This window comes from Symphalangus syndactylus, chromosome 4 (genome assembly GCF_028878055.3).
Source record: "Symphalangus syndactylus isolate Jambi chromosome 4, NHGRI_mSymSyn1-v2.1_pri, whole genome shotgun sequence".
Classification (NCBI taxonomy): Eukaryota; Metazoa; Chordata; class Mammalia; order Primates; family Hylobatidae; genus Symphalangus; species Symphalangus syndactylus.
The window spans coordinates 150081619-150101756 of record NC_072426.2 but is presented as its reverse complement, the minus strand read 5'-3'; the positions used below and the strand labels follow the sequence as shown (position 1 = coordinate 150101756).

General features: G+C 38.2%; 1 protein-coding gene across 2 annotated transcripts in view; it reads left to right on the top strand.

Moving 5' to 3' along the window:
- VEGFC (vascular endothelial growth factor C) overlaps positions 1–20138 on the top strand; it is a 479792-nt gene that overhangs the window by 272665 nt on the left and 186989 nt on the right. The window contains exon 1 of one of the 2 annotated variants that reach the window (XM_055276470.2): positions 16640–16750. The exons of the other annotated variant lie outside the window; for it this stretch is intronic. The gene's annotated coding sequence lies outside the window, so the exon portion shown is untranslated. Of the gene's footprint in view, positions 1–16639; positions 16751–20138 lie in introns of those variants that run through there. 2 annotated transcript variants of the gene reach the window in all.

The following is a 20138-nucleotide window of genomic DNA, read 5'->3' as shown; positions in this document are numbered from 1 at the left end:
AATGTTAAAATTTCCCCTGGTTATATATTAGCTTTCAGATAAGATATAGATGGTATCATTTCCCTCTGTAGGTGAAACAAATATATAGTTCCAATCTGTGATTTTAGGAATATGTCTATCCTCTCCCAACCACCATCATGGCACTAGGCACAAGGTCCTTTCTTGATCCAAATCGCTGGCAGAGTGACTGTATGGATTGAAGTTATAGAGTCTTGTTTGGACTCAGAAAGAAAAGACATTAGTTGGTGAAGTGAGAGAATCAATGTTAGGCAACAAGAAATTGGGATGAGAGGAGCTGGTATAAGGGCAGTAAGGCAGGGCGTGGAACAGATGCCTGAGAAGACAAATAGTAATGAATTCTCTGCATGAGAAAGAACAGGACTGGACTGGAGTTTCAGTGCAACTGTTTATGGAAAGGAGCATGAGTCCCTGGGAAGGGTGTGAAGAGATTGTGGGGACAGAGCAGGGGACGGGACAAGCCCCTCACCCCTACCAGTTTTCTCACTAACAACTGGAATGCCTCTTGGGAGTGTAAATAGGTAGCATTTTTTTAAACTTAAATTATCATTCCCCTCAGCTTATTTCCCCAGTCAACTTTTTCCTTTAACTCAATTTCCTAACCTTTCTCATTTTAATTTTGTTGTATAATTTTTCATATGCTGTCTCAAGTTGCCTTTTTAAAGAGGTGGTAGATACAAAGATGCATGAGAGATAGATACAGAGAGCAGGTTGATGTCTATATATATTATCAGATAGACTATGTAGAATAAAGTGTATTTAAAGACTGAAGAGTCAGATCCACAAGGACAGAGCAGGCAACGGGGATCTTGTGGTGATAGAAAGGCATGTTTCCTCCCGACCCTTCTCTCTTCCTCCTCCTCTGTGCCATCGCCAAATCCAATATTGCACAGCACAATATAGAGCAAAGGATTCTGCCCTATGTCTTAGTGAGAATACGTTTGTCAACATTGCCATTTATCCTGTGTGAAAGAACAAGCAGATTATTTTATATTTCTGTGCCACATACATTTTCTTTCCTTTCCTCTGGAGGTGAAGAAACATGAACACACAAATACTGAGAGAGGCTAGGAGACAAATATTTAATAACAGTAGTAAAAGTTGAGTGAAACCTGCCCATATATGTCAAGAGTTGTATGCATGTTAGTGTGTATATGTGTGTTTGTGCACAAATTTGTGTTGACTATATATATATATGCATACATATTATATATAATATACACTGATTATATATTATGTATAACACATACATACATACATAAAATCTATAGAGAAAGAAAAAGAGGTTCGTGATGCTGAGGGGGAAAGTGCAGCTCAAAAACTGCTTTTTGGCCATCATTTATAACCTAATCATGATTAGTTGGCATGTATGATATAAATAATTTTCTTCCCTCCCCAAAGCATTTGAGTCTGAAATTAATTCTGTGCCTTGTGGATACAAATTAGACACATTTGATAACCCTCTCTTTCACTCTGAAGCTCAGATTCTAGTTTGGGTAGTTTTAATATAGGAAAATTAAAACTTTATGAAACGTCAAAAAAAGAATTATTGGTAGTAAATATATCTTAGCATTATTCTGGGATTTGGTACATTATAGACAAACAAATCTTCCAGATTTCCATAGGAAATAATTTAGAAATGCAATTTTTAAAAATATAGCCTGAATTTAATACCATAAATGTTCAAATACAAATTATTATCAAATATCACAATTAAAATGGTTAAAATTTAATAATTTATCTTAAAAACAAATATCTTATTATTTTATAAATCAAGATTGAGATCATTGATCTTAGAGACTATTTTATTTGAATCTGTTTGATAAATCATGCCACAGAAAAGGGTATGAGAACTCAGGCTACTCAACACCAATTCTCAAAATTTTAAAATTATTGACAATAAAACTACAGTTTTCCCTAAGATTATTTATTTTTATAACATTTTCCCAGAATTCTCTAGTATTGTCAGATTTAATTTCATGATGTTACCAATTAGTGAAATTATTAGTTTGATACTTCAGTAAGAGTCTCCTAAAAATTTCGTTTGTGTTGAAAATTACAGGAATACGAAAGAAGTTGAGGACAGCCTCATTAGTCTGTTTTCATACTCTATAAAGAACTGCCCAAGACTGGGCAATTTATAAAGGAAAGAGGTTTAACTGACTCACTGTTCAGCATGGCTGGGGAGGCCTCAGGAAACTTACAATCATAGCCGAAGGCGAAAGGGAAGCAAGGCTCCTTCTTCACACGGCAGTGGGAAGGAGAAATGGCAAGCAAAGCGGGGAAGAGCCCCTTATAAAACCATCAGCTGTTGTGAGAACTAACTCACTATCATGAGAACAGCATGGGGGAAACTATCCCCATGATTCAATTACCTCCACCTGGGCCCACCCTTACCATGGGGATTATGAGGATTATGGGGGTTACAGTTTAAGATGAGATTTGGGTGGGGACACAAAGCCTAACCATATTACAGCCTCTGCCCTCTTTATTGTTGTAACAATTATGATGTTTTGAGTACATAAATTTAGTATAGTTTGTAATTAAAATGATTTGTTAACACCTATTTTTCAGCTTCTCCTTGCCAATCATTCTGGAGTTAAATATTTAGTTCACACAAGAAACATTATTAGAATCTCTTCAAATATAAGAAAAATGAAACTCAGGGTGCTAATTTCCATAGGATCCCATACACAGTAAGAGGAAGAACTTCAAGTCCAGTGTCTTACTAAGTTATATTGTATCCAAGAAAAGAGGATAAATTTATGAGGCCTGGAGTAAGAAAATCAAATCTGTCCCACTGAGTTCTATGAGTCAGAACTCATCCTTTAAACCATTTCTTTAAGGTTAATTTCTTTGGAAAAAGAGAAAGAAAGAAGAAAAAGAAGAAAGAAAGAAAAGAAAGAAAGAAAAAGAAAGAAGAAAGAAGAAAGAAAGAAAAGAAAGAAAGTAAGAGAAAGAGAAAGGAAGGAGGGAGGGAGGAAGGAGAAAGAAAGAAAGAGAAAAGAAAGGAAGAAAGAAAGAAAGGGAAAGGAAAAGAAGAAAGAAAATTAATAAAAATTAATTCATGTGGGATAACTAATGTTTTCTTAATAAAACTGAGGAATCACTTAGCAAATGCAGAAAGAGAAAGAAAGAAAGGAGGGAGGGAGGGAAAGAAAGAAGAAAGAAAGAAAGCAGAAAGGAAGGAAGAAAGAAAAGAAAGAGAAAGAAAAGAAAGAAAGAAAAGAAAAGAAAGAGAAGAAAGAGAAAAAGAAAGAAAATGTATGTGGCACAGAAATATAAAATAATCTGCTTGTTCTTTCACACAGGATAAATGGCAATGTTGACAAACATATTCTCACTAAGACATAGGGTAGAATCCTTTGCTGAAAATTGTCTTGGTAGGAGCAGGTATAGATATCCAGGATGAACTGGGTACAAGGAGAGCCCACAGTTACTGTGGCAAAACTTTCCAACATGATGATTTTACGGGGAGCCTCACTGTACCTTAAATTTTCCTAACTTCAAAAACCCTCTCTGCACATATTGGCTTTTTATGGAATTTATTTATAAATTTATAAACTCCATAGTTAATGGAGTAAATATAAATAAGTAGTTGGTAGCATAAGCACAAATAATTTCAAAATTTGTACAAACTCATTGATTTATTTTAAAATACAAATTTTGTATTACAAGTAATTTAAAAAAATAAAACAAATACAATATGAAGAAAAACCATACTCAACCAACAAACAAGCTAAGTGTTTTCTTTGAAATAGTAAAAATTAATTCATGTAGGATAATTAATGTTTTCTTAATAAAACTGAGGAATCACTTAGCGAATGCAGGATTTTAAAGGCCAGTCACGGAGTTGAGACATTTCCTCACCTGACAGCTCTTTTTGGTTGCACCCCGGTTGTTTTTGCAGTTTAGCTCTATTCTCTGAGTCTGTCAGTCAAAGCGAATATAAAAGATGTTCTGGTTTATTTTACATGTAAAAAGAGAAAAGCCAGGGGACTGACTGGATCCTATTCCATTCATCATTAATCAGATAAGGGATCTGTCTACACAGAACAAGAATTTGGGGTAATCGTAGCAAAACTAATCTTTTTTCACAAATTGCAGAAAATTATACTTTCTCTTAGAACAAGGATCCAAAAAGTTCTTACTTCAGGGAATTGAACTAAATGAAATAATTTGTTTTCATTAGGGCATCTTTCATCATGGATACTACTCAGATATGAAAGGAGAAATCTTAATACCCTCTTGCACACAAAGGTCCTGAAGCACATGGGAGTTAAACTTTCTAAAAGTCTTTATTAGATAGACTTCACAAATGAGAATTACAATTAGAGGGATCAGAAAGCAAGAAATAGAAACTATTGGTCTTACAAAATTGAAACATCTTAAGTCTCAAGTAAGTAGATTTGATATAGGAGTCTCCTGACAGCGTCTTTGCTTAAGTAACTCCAAAATGTTTATGTCCTGGAACCCGTTATCTCTGTGGGCTTCTATAGTAGTAATGGACTTGTAATAAGAGCTTTTGCCAGTTAACCTGGGGCAGATCTTGAATGTTTATTGGTGTAAACTAAATTAAAGAGGTACAAATCTCAACAATTTAATATAAAATGTAAGCAAATAAATCTGCCTTTTAAATAGCATTTGGGATTTTTATCTGATTACCTGTTTAATATCAATCTCCTCCATTATTTTAGTATCCATTTTTTTATATCCAAGTTTTCAGCACAGATTCTATAATCTAGAAGGTACAAAAATTATTTTTGAAAAATGGAAAATGAGTACAACTCGATCTTGTCTTGTACTCAATTCTCCCTGAGTTTTATCTTGAGACAATGCCTAAACATTGTGGCATCACATAATAATGATAAAAGCTTTGACTGAGGACCTATGAGTCAGACATTGAGTAGGACTCTCCATTCACTATCTTACTTAGTCTTCCAACAGCCCCATTAGAACATTATTATCATTACCAAATAAATGAATCAATTTAAGAAGCCAAAGTATGGAGAAGCCAAAAGACTTCTCCAGCTCACACATGAGAGTGTAGCATAGCCCATACTCAAACCTAGACCAGGATTTTATTGAATCTCACTCTTGCTTTCCTAGAGAGCAGCCTTTCTATCATCAGAAGAAAGCTTATGTTTGATGTGTGAGGACCAATCTTGCTACCAGTCATACAAGAGTATTCAGAGTAGGCAAACCGGACATTCAGTCTTAGAAATTCATTGACTTCACACACAAATTAATTAAATTATTTCATTATAAAATAGTGTTCATTTGTTTTAAATATTATAAATTCTCATAAATTATGACAGTTTAAAGGAGACTTTGGCATCTGGAACACATAGCCCAAAATTATAAATTCCTACTAAAGGTAGGGATTTGAGTTATCTTATTATGATCTGTACCTGAAGTAGTCTGTGAAATATGAGTATTATTATTGTTATTGTTAAAATATTGTAATTGAATAATAATGATTACAAAAAGCCATCATAATTATTGTTATTTTATATACGAGACCATGTATTATAAACTAGAGCAGACACAATTACAAATTTCATTTTAGCTAAAGTATACATAAGTGTATTAAAGTATATATAAGTGTATGGCTATTTTCATGAAACAATAGTTTCTGCCTCTAGTTAAGATGTGTTTAAAGAATGACTACGAAATAGGAATTGGAGAGCAAATTTGTTTATTCAGATACTATGTATAGACCCTAGGTTGTAGGGAATGTCAGATTGATTTCCATATCACATAACTAACCAAGTCTAAATAACTAACCAAGTCTAAATAACTAATACACAGCTAAAAAAAACTAAGCCTCCTACCTCAAATCCCCGTTATGTCCTAAACATGCTGCATTTGCAAATGGTGGGCATATTGGCTTAAATACCATGCTATGGTTAAGGCTTACAAGGAGCTCTGTCTCCACAGCATTGGAGAGGTAGCTCTGAGCACTGCAGAGGGTGATGCTGCAGTGGCTGGCCCTTCCTGCGATGTCCTGGCCTGGTCCCAAGACACAGAAGCAGGTCTGAACATCATCAGAACCACTCCTCTTGACGATGATTGAAGGGAAGTAATTTCCCCCTGAGTGGAAATAACAATAATTGCTGTTCTATTTACTCAAGGTTCTGCTGGTGAAATTGCTATCTTGGCGTCTTCCAGGTCAGAAGACTGTTAACTGTCTCTGAATCATGAAATTCTTTTTTAAAACATCCATTCCATTCTTCAAATGTAGACATATTTTAGTTTTTGCTAAACATTATAAATCCATTTATAGCAATTGTGGTATTGTGGTTTTGAGGAGAGAGATACTCTACCTGGAAGAACAGTTATTCCAAGTGCATGACTGACTTGTTAACAGACTTAGCATTCTAGTGTCATAAATCTACATGATTTCGGTAAGGTTAAGCCTTTCCTAAATGCTCTTTTAATGGCTTAGCACAGAAAACATTGACCTAAAGAGTCAGAGCTTATGCACTTCCTTCATTATGGGTGTTTAGGGTGACTTTTTAAATGGGGGTAACAATATATTTATATAATATTACTGAGCAAATAAACTCATTTCCTGGGAATGTGTGCATCATGCAAGTTCCTGCCATTGAGCCTACACAGGGCACAACTCATAATGAATTAATCTACATTAAAGAAAGGATAAAGATCAGGAAAAATTTGTTCTCCATTTACATACATGCTTAATAGAATCTACTGCTTCCTCTTGAAATACACATTTTAATACCAAAGGAGCATCCAACAAAACATCTACAGGAACATGAAACCTATGTTAGGAAGCAAAATTTGGCTGGACATGCTATAGTGCCTAAATGTAGGGCTATGTGCAGACAGAAGAAAAACAACAATATATTATTGCTCTATCAGCCCAAACAGAATATGCTCTACCTTATTTTCATGTTGATTTTGGCATGAACCACAATATTCCCAAGTCATTTTGAAAGACAGTAATAGGAGAATTTGTGTTGACATTAGACCAGATAAAAAGTAAGGATAAAAAGCAGTAGCCAGAACTATGTTTACTCCTGGCTATCGAAGCTTTGCTAATCTTAGCCAGCAACAGGCAATTAGCCTCGGAAACACATACTCTCTCTTAGTAAGTGGCAGAAGCTGGACAAATCTAGGGAAAGCAATAGGACACGTGAAGTGTCAACACAACTCCACACCGCGACGTTTAAAGGAAGAGTGCAAATAAGTTCTGTTGGGCAGTTCCTTCTTCAGCTTCTGGGATACCTGCAGTGTAGAACCTGCCCAGCCTTTGGAACCAGCTTTGGGAAGTAAAACACTTTTAAGGAATGTTTTTCCAGCTGGGCACGGTGGCTCACTCCTGTAATCCCAGCACTTTGGGAGGCTGAGGTGGGTGGATCACCTGAGGTCAGAAGTTCGAGACCAGCCTTGCCAACATGGTGAAACCCTGTCTCTACTAAAAATACAAAAAATTAGCAAGGCGTGGTGGCGGGTGCCTGCAATCCCAGCTACTTGGGAGGCTGAGGCAGGAGAATCGCTTGAACCTGAGAGGCGGAGGTTGCACTGAGTCGAGATCACACCATTGCACTCCAGCCTGGACAACAAGAGTGAAACTCCATCTCGAGAAAAAAAAAAAAAAAAAAAAAGAGGAAAAAAAAGAATGTTTTCCAAGGGAATCAACAAATGTGGCTTTAGGAGTAGAATTTTCTCCAAGCTGAGACTATGCTGTCTAAGTTAGTTTCTTTGGTTGCTATTTAGAGATCTAAATTCAGGAGCCCAATGACATTTAGATTTTTCTTAGTAATTCAGAAGCCCTAAAGATAATATCAATAATAAATAGGCATAATCACACATAGCTATGTCTACAACATCCCAGTCTAAATATATCAATGTATTGTACTGACAGTACCTAAAGGAAACTGCCAGTTCCCTCCAAAACTCACCCAGACAGACATTGTTTCAAGTGACCTGGCTTTATGAGGATGTGGTCGGCTGAATAGCAGTATAATTGCACTAAGGTAATCATGGCCGATCCGAGAAACATTGCTATTCCCAGTGAAATTTCCACTGTCTGTCAATGTATGTGAAAAACAGAAACAATTATAGCAAGTTTTCTTAAAACTATATTTGTTCAATGTAATAAACAATTTTTAGATTTGAGATTATGCTATTATATTTCTTGTATTAAAAAATCCTCTTCTTTAAAAAAAGACGGTTTTAAAAAGTTTTTACTGGTTTGCATTTTACATCTTTATTTGGCAAAATAATGATGTCTTATTTGACAATCTTTTGTCAGTTCTATTTTTATCTTTATAGTTGACTGGTTGATAAAATTTAAAAGCCCAGAAACTATTTCAAATGGTAGTTCTAATGACAAAAATTTGGCCTTTCACACCTTCCAAATTAAGCACAGGAAACAGTTTACAGAGCAGAAGAATGAACATTTGTAAACTGGAGAGTTCCATATATATATGGGTAAGAAAGTTTTGAAAAGTAAGCACTGTGCACATTAAAATAGTGAGATGACGTTTTCCTTATAAAAAATTTGGTAAAAGGGAAAAGGGGTAATAACACTGGTGCCAGAGTGGGTGAGAGGAACAGGGATTCTCATACCACAGATGGCAATAAAAACTGGAATAAGCATACCAGACTTCTGTTTGTTATTGGTTATCAAGACATGTAATTCTGCAGTAGCTCCATAGATGTCTATAGGTAGGAATTGACTTCAAATAATTGTTATGGATATATCCAGTGACTGAGCTATTAAGAAGTTCTACTCAGAACTGTTCATATTATTAAAAAGACCAGAAAATATCCCAGTGTACAGCAACAGGGACCTACTTTAAAAAGTATGGCGTCCCTAAAATGGAATATTACACAGCATTAATATAATACAAAAATGTGTAATAATTTTGAAAAATTCTTACAATGTATTGTTAAATTTAAAAAAATCATCATCAAAGCATTGAGCATAGTACAATCTATGAATAGATATAAAGAAAGAGAGAGAGAGAAAAAGAGAGAGAGAGAGAGAAAGCTGGAAGTATATATAGCAATATTAACAGCCAGGAGGTTAGACTAAAGCTTTTTGTTGTGCTTTTTTTCTTACTTTTTTGTTGAGGAGTGCTATGGGTTGAATTGTGTCCCTGAAACGGATATGTTGAAGTCATAATTCCAAATATCTCAGAATGTGAGTTTATTTGGAAATGGGGTCATTAAGATGGCCTCATACTAGTGTAGGAAGGGCCATTAGTCCAATATGACTGTTGTCCTTATTTAAAAAAAAAAAGATGCGAAGACAGAAATATAGAGAAAAAACACCATGTGACAACAGAGGCATAGATTGGAGTGACACAGTTGCAAGTCGAGGGATGTCAAGGAACGATGGTTACCCACAGAAGTTATGGAGAAGAAAGGAAGGGTTGTACCCCGAGTTTCAGAGGAAGCCTGGCTGCTGGCTGCTTGATTTTGGACTCCAGCCTCCAACACTGTGAGAGAATAAATTTATGTTGTTTTAAGCTGCCCAGTTGGTGGTACTTTGTCACAGATGCCCTAGGAAACTAATGCAATGGCTTGCACATTTAGAAAAAAACACAAATGCACTATTTGATGGATTAGTGAAAAGCAGGGACCCATGTAACTACCACTGGAAGCCTCCCTTGTGACTCCTCTAAGCCTCCACATCTTCTTGCTTTCCCAAAGGTAATTACAATTATGGCTCCTTAGTTGTGTTTGTTAAAAAAAAAACAAAAGAAATTCTTGACTTGAATCATATAGTATACGTCCTTGTGTATGGCTTCTATCACCCGATGTTATGCATCCATTTATTTCTGATGGATATTTAGGGCATTTGAAGTCTAGTGTTATTTTAAGTAATTCTGAGTGTGAGTGGCTCTGTGCCTTCTGAGGAGGTTAATCAGAAATGGCCAAGATAGCCTGGCCTGGCCCTGGTGGGAAAACAGAAAAGGAAAGAAGAAGGTGCTGGCAGAGTTTTTGGATGCTTTCACAGAGGAAACCTTGACAACATAGGTGGCTGAGGCTGGGAGCTGCAGGACATCATTCAATCACGGTAACCAGGAGCTGCAAGGGAGGGGCCTTCATGCAGGGGTCTGGCGGCCTCTGAATATGTCCTGGGACTCCAGCCGAACCCTTGGCAGCGGAGCTTCCAGGAAACAGGCTTTTGGAGGGCTTTGGCCACCTCCGACCTTCCTACCTCAGCAGCTGCTCCCTTTCATTCCAAAGTCAGTTTGAGTTTAGAAACCGGAGAAGAGGAAGAAATGTAGGTTGGAGAGGTTTGGGAAGTAGAGGACCAGCAAGTTGACAGCTGAATTCTGGAATCAGAGATTGCTGAGTTAGGTTCCACTACACTGTTTGTGCGTTGTTGGGCAGTGGATCTAACTGTTTTAAACATCTGTTCCTTCTTAGGTTTAGGTTGATGCAAAAGTTATTGCGGTTTTTGCCATTAATGACAGAAAGTGCAATAACTTTTGCACCAATCTAATAAAATGGGAGAGTTAATAGTATTTACCTTGGAAAGATGCTGTGCAGGATTAATAAACTAATGCTAATAGGCATCAGCAAATATTTCCCTAAGTAAGGACCAATAAATCTTTGGATTAAAAAAAAAATTATACCAGAAACTTTCTTGTGCATATCTTTGGGTGCACATATGGATGCATTTCTATTGGTTATTCAATTGGGAATTGAATTAAACAGAATTCTTTGTTCTTATCCATTGTTCTATTTTTCCCTGCACCAACACAACATATGCTAAATACTGTAGTTTAAATATTAGTCTGTGTATCTTGTAGAACAACACTCTCTGGCTTTGTTTCTCAACAGTGACTCAGCTGTTTTTTGCCATTTCCATTTATACGCATTTTAGAGTCACCTTGTCAAATTCTATTTTTAAAAAAATCTTTTGTGCTTTTGGTTGGGATTACATTAAATCTACACATTACTTGGAGAGAATTAACATTTTAATAATATTGAAAACTGCAATTAATTAATGTGGTTAGATTATATATATTTTTTATTTTTGCTTCCCTATATTTTTAAAATAGCAATTACTATCAAAGATTCAAAGCAACTGGAACTCTCACACATTGCTGTCAGGAATGCAAAGTGGTAAAACTACACTGGAAAAGAGTGTAGTAGAGTAAACAATTTGACAGTAATAAGAAAAATGTTAAATAGTAATAGTTATTAGAAAATGGTATCAGCAACATGTATTAGTATATAGTTTTGGTCATCTTTATTGGCATTAATAGCATTTATTATTTGGCATAAGAAAAGCAAACATTTAGAAATGGGGTGATAGTTGCACTAGCTCATTCTTCGGTAAGGGTTAGTTTTATGAAGCATATTACCTACAACTTCAAGCTATATAAAGCCCATTGAAAGCAGTCTAAAAAATAAGGACAGTTATTGCCTCACATAACAACAATTTCAAAGCAGCATGGTTCTAGTGCTCACTAATTTAGCGTTCACCTCGGTGAAAACCACTGAGGCTATCTATCCACCATTTCAGCCCTACAATGAAAGACCTGGGCAGGGCTATGGGAGTAGCCCTCCATGGGTACATACAGTGAAGAAGTCACCTTCAAATCTATGGACTAAAGTTGGTATGTTATCATTGATTACTTTGTCAGTGACTCCTTAAGTTCATTAATTTGTTATTTGTTTATAAAATTTGTATAGTTGGGGCAAAAGGCTAATTTCCTATACCATATTTCAAACATGCTGTATATTAGAGGGGTATATTAGTCTCTATTAGTTCATTCTCTCATTGCTATAAAGAACGACCTGAAACTGGGTAATTTGTAAAGAAAAGAGATTTAATTGGCTCATGGTTCTGCAGGCTGTCCAGGAAGCATGGATGGGGAGGCCTCAGGAAACTTACAATTACGGTGGAAGGTGAAGAGGAAGAAGGTACATCTTACATGGCCAGAGCAGTAGGAAGAGAAAGAGTAGGGAGGTGCCATAGACTTTTGGACAACCAGATCTCATGAGAACTCACTCACTATCAGGAGAACAGCAAGGGGGAAATCCATCGCCAGGATCCAGTTGCCTCCAGCCAGGCCACACCACCAACATTGGAGATTACAATTCAACATGAGATTTGGGTGAGGACACAGATCCAAACCATATCAAGTGGGGAGAAACACTCTAAATATTAATAACTTGAATTAATGCCCAATTAAATGAAAATTTCAAGTTTAATTTCTGGATGTAGCACTGAGCAAATTTTCCTCCAACCTGAGTGGCTTGTCACAAAACTGGAGTCCAAAGACTAGGCTTAAAGTGATATTTAACACCTTAATAACTGGCACTGATTCATGCTGTAGTCACAGAGGGATAATTTTATTTCAAGCTAGAAGTCTTCCTTGAAATAAGTAGTCTATTCAGTATGAGAAAAATCCCAAGATGACAGAAAGAGTTTCATTAATATATTTTTGGTGAAAGCTATTAGAGATATATCTAGAAAGTTTTTGCACTAGCATTTAACATTTCTGTGTAAAAATTAAAAATAAATAAAATATTTTCTTATAAAGATTTTTGTGCTAGAATTGTTTTTCTTTTTTCTTTTTTTTTTTTTGAGACGGAGTCTCGCTCTGTCGCCCAGGCTGGAGTGCAGTGGCGCAATCTCGGCTCACTGCAAGCTCCGCCTCCCGGGTTCACACCATTCTCCTGCCTCAGCCTCTCCGAGTAGCTGGGACTACAGGCGCCCACCACCACGCCCGGCTAATTTTTTGTATTTTTAGTAGAGACGGGGTTTCACCGTGGTCTCGATCTCCTGACCTCGTGATCCGCCCGCCTCGGCCTCCCAAAGTGCTGGGATTACAAGCGTGAGCCACCGCGCCCGGCCTAGAATTGTGTTTTTAAAAGTTCCCCCAGAGCTCACAAATGTTAAATACCTGTTACCGACACAAAGATTATAAACCCACACAAACAACCTCACAGACACACCAAGCAGAAAACAGATAAAGGTATGTATAACTCTCCATCTCTGTTTCTCTCTCTCTCTCTCTCTGCCTGTCTCTCTCTCTCTTTCTCTCTCACACACACAGACATGTACACACACACATGCATTTTCCTTATTTGTCATACTCCCTCAGAGATGTACTGTCACATTTCCCGGGAATTAGCAGAGAGCTTTACCTCTGATATGGTTTGGCTGTGTCCTCACCCAAATCTCATCTTGAATTGTAGCTCCCATAATCTCCATGTGTTGTAGGAGGGATCCGATGGGAGGTAATTGAATCATGGGGGTGGGATTTCCTGTGCTGTTCTGGTGATAGTGAATAAGTCTCATGAGATCTGATGGTTTTATAAAGGGCAGTTCCTCTGCACACACTCTCTTGCTTGCTGCCACGGAAGACGTGCCTTTGCAACTCCTTCACTTTCTGCCGTGATTGTGAGGTCTCCCCAGCTATGTGGAACTGTGGGTCCATTAAAGCTCTTTTTCTTGATAAATTGCCCAGTCTGGGGTATTTCTTCATAGCAGTATGAAAATGGGCTAATAACAACATCCAACTTTCTTCAATGTAGCCCAATGGATGCTACATTCCCCTGACTTCCTCTCTTGCTTTCCTTAATTCTACTTTTTCCTCTCCTTTTGGACATTTCATGGAACTCCCATCTCACTAAGAACATTACTTTGTTATTCTTGGGTCTTAGGCTTTAGGATCTCCCACATTCCCGAATGAGGAAGACAAGGAGATATGCAAAGTCTGACAGAAGTCGTAGGACTTCAGACCCAGAGGACAAGAAAGAATTTCCCATGCCTTTCACTGCTTCTTTAGGTGTTTTCCTTTCTCCCAGAAATAGGAAGGAAATTCTATCCACCCTGATGGATATTGTTAGTCCATCATCTATCTGGTCATTGAGAGGTGACAGCGTGCTGGCAGTCCTCACAGTCCTCGCTTGTTCTCGGCGCCTCCTCTGCCTGGGCTCCCACTTTGGCGGCACTTGAGGAGCCCTTCAGGCCACCGCTGCACTGTGGGAGCCCCTTTCTGGGCTGGCCAAGGCGGAAGCCGGCTCCCTCAGCTTGCAGGGAGTGTGGAGGGAGAGGCGCGAGTGGGAACCAGGGCTGCGCGCCACGCTTACAGGCCGGCTGGAGTTCCCGGTAGGCGTGGGCTTGGTGGGCCCCTCACTCAGTGCAGCCGGCCAGCCCTGCCGGCCCTGGGCAATGAGGGGCTTAGCACCCAGGCTGGCGGCTGCAGAGGGTGTACTGGGTCCCCCAGCAGTGCCAGCCCACCGGCGCTGCGCTCGATTTCTCACCGGGCCTTAGCTGCCTTCCACGGGGCAGGGCTCGGGACCTGCAGCCCGCCATGCCTGAGCCTCCCACCCCCTCCATGCTCCTGTGCAGCCCGAGCCTCCCCAACGAGCGCCACCCCCTGCTCCACGGTGCCCAGTCCCATCGACCACCCAAGGGCTGAGGAGTGCCAGCACATGGCGCGGGACTGGCAGGCAGCTCCACCTGCAGCCCCGGTGCAGGATCCACTGGGTGAAGCTAGCTGGGCTCCTGAGTCTGGTGGAGATGTGGAGAACCTTTATGTCTAGCTCAGGGATTGTAAATACACCAATCAGCACCCTGTGTCTAGCTCAGGGTCTGTGAATGCACCAATCGACACTCTGTATCTAGCTGCTCTGGTGGGGCCTTGGAGAACCTTTATGTCTAGCTCAAGGATTGTAAATACACCAATCGGCACTCTGTATCTAGCTCAAGGATTGCAAACACACCAATCAGCACCCTGTGTCTAGCTCAGGGTTCGTGAGTGCACCAATCGACACTCTGTGTCTGGCTGCTCTGGTGGGGCCTTGGAGAACCTTTGTGTCGATACTCTGTATCTAAGTGATCTGATGGGGACGTAGTGAACTTTTATGTCTAGCTCAGGGATGGTAAACTCACCAATCAGCGCCCTGTCAGAACAGACCACTTGGCTCTACCAATCAGCAGGACGTGGGTGGGGCCAGATAAGAGAATAAAAGCGGGCTGCCCAAGCTAGCAGCGGCAACCCACTCGGGTCCACTTCCACATTGTGGAAGCTTTGTTCTTTTGCTCTTTACAATAAATCTTGCTACTGCTCACTCTTTGGGTCCACACTGCTTTTATGAGCTGTAACACTCACCACGAAGGTCTGCAGCTTCACTCCTGAAGCCAGCGAGACCACGAGCCCACTGGGAGGAACGAACAACTCCAGACACGCCACCTTAAGAGCTGTAACACTCACCGCAACGGTCCGCGGCTTCATTCTTGAAGTCAGTGAGACTAAGAACCCACCAATTCCGGACACATCATGATGCTAGATGTGGCTGTGTCACTCACTCTGGTCCTACGCTAGGTCATAGATGAAGACATGTTCAGTTAACTCCAGGTTATGACAGTACAGTACATCAGTTAACATTCTTTCTGCAGCTCAGAAGTGATCCATCCACTCTCAGTCAAGTCAGCTTCACCTTTTTCTATATATAACTTCAATCAAATGTCACAAGGTAACAAGAATCAGCATTAAACCCATGAAAAGTAAAACTAATCATTGCTCATGGTTGGAGAAGAAGACACTAAATGCTGTAAACACTAAGCTGAACACTCCACATCTACCATAATACCTAAGGAGCCAATGCTATTGTTGATTGTCCATATTTTAAAGATGATGAAGAATAAAACTATAGAAGGTGTTTGCTTAAGCTTATGAAGCTGTTTAAGTAGTTTAGAATTCAAATGCTCTTCTGCTTCCAGGATCTGCCTCCAACATTTTTTAGGGATCAGGGCAAAATTATAGGTGGAGACTCGTATTCCATAGGTCTGAATACTTAGCAAATCAAACTAAAAATTTTTGAGCAAAATATCTCATATATGCTATGTCAGTCTGTTTTTGCATTGCTGTAAAGAAATACCTGAGACCGGGTAATTTATAAGGAAAGAAAAGTTTATTTTTGTTCATGATTCTGCAGGCTGTACACAAAGCATAGTGCCAGCCATCTGCTTCTGGTGAGGCCTCAGGAGGGTTGCAATCATGGCAGAAGGCTAAGGGGAGCCTGCATGTCACATAGCAAGAGTGGGAGCAAGAGAGAGAGAAGGGGGCGTTCCCAGACTCTTTTAAGCAACCAAATTTCACATGAACTAACTGAGGTGAGAACTCACTTACATCCAAGGAGATGGTGCTAAACCATTCATGAGGGATCTACTCCCATGATTCAATGCCTCCCATCAAACCCCACCTCCAACATTGGGAATCACATTTCAACATGAGATTTGGAGGGGACAAACATCCAAACCATATCATACTCTTACCTTGACAAATATTGCTTCATTAAAAACCTGGCCTTCTAAATTGGAAACTGACCTTCTAGATTGGAAGGCCATCTTCCAGTTTAGATCTCTTGGACTCCTGGATATTCTCAGGAACAAAGCCCACCTCTCGTCTTCTCAGTCCTGCCCCTGTCTTGCATCACAAGTGGCCACACGCACACATGGAAGTGCTTCTCAATCTCAAATTGCATTTGAGTCACAAAGGCCTGAGGCCCTGAGCAGGGGCCAGTGTTACTGAGGTCAGAGTGAGGTGATCTCTGTCAGATTCTAAAGCCTATGTTTGCAGCGAGCATCATTGCTTTCTTACTGCCCCAGAAGGTTCAGAAGAAAAATAATACAGAGAATATAAACTTGTCAGGGCTTTATGAGGCTGGTCAAGAAAATTAGTACATATAGAAAAGTTTCCTGGAAAGAAGCTCAAACAATGAGGTCAGTTTTTAAGAGATTTTGTTTCTTTCTCCAAAATTATCCAAGCCCTGCTCTGTCTCTGTAGAATACATTATTTTATCGCCTTATGTAAATCATTATTTGTTGGCTTAAATGACACGGAGTGAGTGGAAATACTAAAAATACTTTGTAACTTAGCTCTAAGGAATTGTGGATAAAATCCTGGCTTCTCAGCTCGGGTTCTGGCTCTAGCCCTATTGTCAATAAGCCACCGTGGGTAAGTCACTTAACCTCACTATGCCTGATTTTACTCATCTAGAAAACCACAGTAATAGTACAGGCCCTGCAGGCCCAGAAAAAAAAATGAGGTATGGATCAAATATAAAAATACGTCAGGAATATGTATTTTGAAAATCATACAATGGATTCATCTAGGAATCTGTGTATATGTAAGGTGATAAAACTTACCACTAATTTAAAGAAAAATATTCTTTTAATCTCAAGGGAATTAAACACTGCAAATCTTATGTGATTTTTTTTCTGCCATTATTTACAAAAACATTTCTGCTATTGGGAACAAGAAAACAAAGAGAAATGCTTTTAGAAAACTACTTTTCTCAGGGGAACTTCCATAATGTGAGTTTCTGCCTTGCCTAATTTTACACTAAAGCTAAAAGAAGAACCAGTAAAGTTATATAAGAAGCAAGTTTACAATTGAATTATATGCAACCGCTATTAAATATAATTTTAAATAATTTAAAACAAAATTTCCACCATTCAGTAGTTAAGCACCATGTCTGTATGAGAGCACTGAAAATAACTTGCTTACTATGTATATGTCCAGAGATATAATCTTAAAATTGCCATACATAATAGCATATAGTGTGGTTTTCATTATACATTTTCCTAGTAGAAAGGCAGGACAAAATATTTTTTCTTTTTACAAAGTTAATTATTAATCAGATAGTGTCTTATCTCTGCTTAATAATTTTATTTTTTAAAGATTACCTTTTACTACTCCCTTGAAATTGAAGTTTCCAAAAAAGAAAATTAAACCATCCAGCGACCTTCTGAATATTACTCCAAATATTCACCCTTCTGTCAGTTTCTCAGGTACATTAACACATCTTTTTCAATATCACCTGACATTTATTTTATCCATTAAGGTCTTATTAATCAGGTCTCACTGGGCAATGTATCCCAGGTAAATGAATTTTATTTAAATCTAAAACGCATTTTCTTAACTTTTTTAATGATTTTGTATGAAAATATTTATTCCTTATTCATTGAGTCATGAGTATATGATAGACTCGTTTTAAATATTGTGTCTAATTATGCAAAACCTTGACCCTTTGGTTTCGCTATCCCATTTTTACTGGGGCTGTAGAATCTTATCCAAAGACATCCACACAGGACAGCACCATCAAAGACTGCAGTGCTAGCCACATGTCGCTATTGGGCACTGGAAATGTGGCTAGTGCAACCCAAGAACTGAATTTTTGATATTATTTAAGTTTACTTGCCCTAAATTTTATTTAAAAACTAATGCTTGCATCGGTTATTAGAAAATTTTAAGCGTGTTTGGATAAATTTGGGTACATAGTTACATTTTCAACAGTAAATTTTATATAGTCTAAAAATAGATCAAACATTTCAGGTGAAAATTTAGTACCAAAATTGAGATACTTTTGTTGTAAGTGTAAACATACATTAGATTCAAAGATTCCATACCAAAATATTGTAAAACACTTCATAAATATTTTAAAATATTGATTATATATTTATATAAAATTTGACATATTAAAGAAAATATATTATTCAAAGTAATTTCACTTACTTCATTTTACTTAATGTGTCTATTATAAATTACGTATATGGCCAGGCACGGTGGCTTACACTTGTAACCCCGGCACTTTGGGAGGCCGATGTGGGAAGATCACTTAGGCTGGGAGTCCAAGACCAGCCTGGACAATATGGTGAAACCCTGTCTCTACTAAAAATACAAAAATTAGCCCAGCATGGTGGCAGGTGCCTATAATCCCAGCTGCTTGGGGGGCTGACACATGAGAATTGCTTGAACCCCGGAGGTGGAGGTTGCAGTGAGCTGAGATTGTGCCACTGCAGTCCAGGCTGGGCGACAGAAAGAGACCCAGTCGAAAGAAAGAAAAAGAAAGAGACAGAGAGAGAGAGAAAGAAAGAAGATAAAGAAAGAGAAAGAAAGAAAGAAAGAAAGAAAGAAAGAAAGAAAGAAAGAAAGAAAGAAAGAAAGAAAGAAAGAAAGAAAGAAAAGAAAGAAAGAGAAAGAAAGAAAGGAAGGAAGGGACAAAGGGAAGAAAGGGAAGGCAGGGAAAAGAGAAAGAAATTATTTATTGGAGGGCACTGATATAAAATATAGCTGACTTTAAAGTAAAATCTCGTCTGTCTCTCTCCTAAGTTGGCTATTTCCATCAATAGGCGACTGATTCTTAGGGTATGAATCATTAGCATTGACCAATTCTCTCCTGGTTAAACAGAAATATTAAATATGGTCAAATTTTAGGATAAACCAAGAACATAATTATAACATAAATTGTATTCTGTGCTACTTTCAATACCACTAGGGTATTTTTAACTTGTATTAAGGAGCTCCAGACTGTTTTGGATTTGTGGTTCTTATATCCATTTTTAAAATTAAATTTGTTTCTAATTTTTTCCCCTTGTTGAATTGCCTCCCCTCCCCTAGCCACACTACAGTCATACATTCCCTAACACTTCCTACTTCCCTGATTTCCTTATGTGACTGTGGGACTTACTTTCTGTGGACCAGGAAGTCAACTAAAGTCTGCACTATTATCCAACCATGTGTCTGATAGATTCTCAGAGAAGAGCAGAAAGACATAGCATAATGGCCTTTCAGTAAATATTTCAGCTGCTTAGAGAGCTTTTATTCTTTTTTTTTCCTCTCAACATTCACTTTTGGCATCATTCTAGATATTCCATTTGGCAAAGTAAGAGAATTTAGGGGTTATCATTTCTGTTTTTAATATTTTGGCTCAGGAGTAAGTACACATTAATTAATTCTACAGCTGCTACTATCTACTAAAAATGGCAAAAGGCATCACACAACAAAAATTCTGACATATAGTTTATTAAATTAAGAATGAAAATATTCCATCTGCCAAATCTTTTATTTCTGAATGGAAGTCCAGTATAGAACATTCAGAAAAACATCGTGAAGGGCTCATCATTGTAGGTGACTTCAAGACAACAGCCAAGATGGTGGAATCTGTTGTTCATACATTTCTATTTTATGATAGGACTCCTGCTGACTTTATAAAACTGGTTTTCATTAGATTGCAGAGTATCTTCTGAGGTCTGCTTAGAAGGTTTAACTAGGTATTTTCCCGGGAGTATCAGTAATCAAAGTTAACGTACCATTTTTAATCTATTG